Here is a 3,844-nt window from a genome sequence, read left to right on the forward strand (position 1 = left end):
AAGGGCAACTTCCAGGGCAGGAACAGAAACACTGGAAACCACCAACGGACTCTCAGCAATACTCACTTAGCAAGGAGGAAGCTACCCTTGGGCAAGGCTCTGTCAGCAGAGCCAGGATCCAAGCCTGGTTTTCAGCCCTTGCAAAATGCTGTGTGCACTTGACCTGGTTGATCCACATGGGAGTAGGCCTGGTAGCGTTGCTGGTCTAGGCTCTGGCTGAGCCACACAATGTGGAGCAGGCTGCACCTTTATTACGTGAACTAGTACCAGTGGACAGACAACAGTCCAAGGTAAGGCGCACAAGGCTTCGTTCCAGTCTGGCATAGAAGCAGTAAACTGCACACCCAAGCAAGCTGTCAATGATTGCACGGGATACGTAACCTGTCAAACCCTCCAACAGTAGCTGCTGCTTGCAGGATACGTGGGGTGGTGACAGAGTAATTAAATCTGCAGGGAAGGAACAGGTGAGCACTGGGAAAAGGGACTGCCTGGATAATGCAAAATAATCTAAAACTAATATGCTTGCTCTTGAGCTCAGGTAAGGAAGGAAGGAGGGAGAGGTTGGACTGGCCAGATAAAGGGGAAGTATGGGGCCGGCCGAGCACTGTTTTCTAAAAACATACTTGCACTCTCATTTTCACTTGTAGAAGAAAGTAGGAATTGAAGCTGCTCACCATTTTCAGTGTTTTCTCTAGACTACAAGGTAAGTCCCAAGGGAATCTCAGAAGCTTGTCCTGTTCCTTCCCCTACCCCAGAGCAGGATTAACTACAGCTGTCTGTCCAGTCTGTTCTGAAAACCTCACTGTGCTTCAAACATCACCATCTCCTCAGGCCACTCATTCAATGCTTAATTATCCTTGCAGCTACAAAATTTGTCCATGATGTTTAACCTAAATTTCATTTGGTATAATTTAGGTACCCCTTTATTTGCCCTGATTAAAGGGAACATGGCTGCACGGACTGTTCCCTTCTTGTTTGCTATTTTTATCAATAATAGGCTACTCACCAACTCTATCTTCTCTTTTCTGGGCTAAACCATTCCTTCCACTTAATATTTACTCACAAGCCGTGTGGTTTCCAGACATCTGCTGGTTGTCACTGACATCCTCTTTGTTCACACCTCATCTGGAAGCACAGTATGCCACTCAAACACCAACACCTGCGGATGTGGAATAGAATGGAATGGAAGGGTTTATTCAAACCTCTTGGATGCTCTATTCATGTTTTCAAGTTACACTTGAATTCAGTTCTTCTGTAGTACAAGCAGCCCTCCTGGCCAGTGTCAGGTGTTAGATGCACGATATTTATCAGGTTTTAGAGGCACGATCTCTAATCTTCTTTTTCCCCATTAAAAGTATCACCAGATTTCTAAGGAAATATTTGACAGCACTGAGGTAGGAAAATACCTCTCTGGAAACTTGCAAAATACATTTTTCCATCTGGACAATGAATTATTAATAGCTAGAGTTTTCTAGCAGTTTTTGCACAACCATTAAAATATTTTCCCAGATACCATTTCTTTTGCTTGTTTAAAACATAAGACAGCCAAGGCCGGGCTGCAAAGGGAATGCTGCCCTGTCCTCACTTATCTGTACTCTCTCTATGGAGTTCCCAGGATATGATTCATGGCAGCTGCTGCTTTCCAGGCAGTGCTGTGCTGGCTGACCCTCACGTGCCTACAGATTCCGACCCATGAGGATTTTCCTGAGGCACAGCAGGAGGAAAACAATTGTTTGGGGAATTGTGGCTCTCTTAGCTACTCATATCCCAACCAAACCTTATGGCAATATTTTAGGGGTGGGAAAACGTGGAAATGCTGTTGTGCAATGGAGGTATGAGCTCTCTTTTAAAGGTAGGTTGTTACACTGCAGTGCAGCAGAGCAGACCAGCCTGCTCTTCCTTCTCTAGGGATGTGCCTTAGTGCAGATGTTTTAGCACTCCTTACTGGACTGCAATACTAGTATTGTTATTCCTCCTGAGCTTAAAACAAAACCACTGTATGACTGCCCAAACTAAATGAGAAGATGTCACTTTGCAGCATTTCTCAGCTGCTGGATCTGAGACCAGTTTCCTTTCATCGTTGCTGAGTAATGGGTTCAGCATTTCACAGAATCCTTGGAGGTTTTCTTAGCCAGTGTCTCGGGCTTCTCTCAAAACAAGTTTCTCTCTCCCAACAGGCAGTCAACGAGGAAGAAGACCTTATATGACTGGTGAAGCAGAGCCCCATGCCAGCCAGCTTGTAGTGAAACGAGGTCGCTCCTGAAGTACTTACATAACACTTGCTAAAGAAGTCACCAGAGTATAGTAAATTTAACCATCTGTTGGTTGTAACATTTCTGCTCTACTACAGCCATGAATGCAGAAAATGCTGTCCATCCCTTGGGAACACTTGAGCATCCTAAATTACTTGGCTGAGGCCGGGCTCAGAGCTGAGTTACTGCTCTGTGACATTGCTCCTCACTTTCCCACAGTTGCTTCCAGATGTCCCTTGAAGAGAAGGATTTTGATGCCATTTCCAAGCTGACGGTCAGCTGGGGTGGTCAAAACCCTATCATGTTCATCATCCACAGTGGGAGTTTCACACTGTGCTCTACTGAATAGTTTCTCAAAAAGCCTATTTTAGTCAGACAGTTATGTTAGAAGATTTGAAATGCAGTCCTAGTCTTAGAAGAGACCGATTTTAAAAAAAGGGGGACACTCCCCCCCATGAGGAATTAGTGTTGAGCAGTTAGCTCCTCCAGCAAATCCCAGCAGCTGACAAACAGAAGATTTTCCCTTTTTCTTTAACTGTCAGGTTTGAAGTGTGGGAGCTGACATTTCAGCAAAGTTTGCTCACACACATCCTGAACAGAAAAAAAAATACCTTTCTGAATTAATTAGCATCTCTCACAGGTGAGATGGCGGTGCAATAATATTCTGCATGCTGTGAGTAACAGCATCACAAGCCACACCTTGACAATGGGAGATGAAAAAAGTCTCAGTCCTGTTACTGCGTTTGCACTGCAGCTCCAAGAGCAGTAGGGAAGCAGAAGACTCTCCTTTTGATTATTCAGTAGTTCTGAACACCCACAGCAAGGAAACAGAAATAAACATAATTTCATATATGGACTCACTCTGCAGGTGAAGCTTCCACTCAACGCTGCAGAGAATTTAAAAAATTATTTTGTTTGGAAGCAGGTGTTAGACTGAAGCTAAAGTTGTGGCCTAAATAGTTTTTTAACGAGCTGTGCACATTACAACATTACATGAACAGCTCATGTGTGTCTGACTGGGACTGAACTCTTTTGCCTCCCACATACTGTAGTTCTAGGATTTGTTTCTGATAAGAGTAGTTGCTCTAACCTAAAACTTGTTTCCAAAACAGTACACCATGTGCAAACTGCTTTAAGATGTGAATCTGATTGCCCACTCTGGACTTGATGTAAAAGAAAATTTCCCCATGGAAATGGTGTCTGGTTCATTTTAACACTTTTATTTGCAGCAGTGTGGACTTAATCATTGATGTAGGTGAATTGTATTAAGGGTTTATGGAGATGTTTCTTTCTGACAGGTCACTAGAAAAGCCTCAAAGGAAATGAATCTGGCCCTATTTCTTTCAGTGTCTTTAAGCTAAGGCAGGAAGTAAAGGTTTTTCTTTTTGTGAAAAGTTATAAAACAACTGTGAATCCTTGCAGGGGATCAAACTCTGGAACAAGACCATTCTTTACAAAAGAGACTTTAATTGCATGTCATCAGTTGGTCTTTGCAGCACTGCTCTAGCTGACCTTCAGTTTATCTTCTGTCCAGACGTGACACATTGACGTGCCCCGCTTGGCCCCACATTTACATTTGCATGTGTTCTATA

This window comes from Chiroxiphia lanceolata, chromosome 4 (assembly GCF_009829145.1).
Source record: "Chiroxiphia lanceolata isolate bChiLan1 chromosome 4, bChiLan1.pri, whole genome shotgun sequence".
Taxonomy (NCBI): domain Eukaryota; kingdom Metazoa; phylum Chordata; class Aves; order Passeriformes; family Pipridae; genus Chiroxiphia; species Chiroxiphia lanceolata.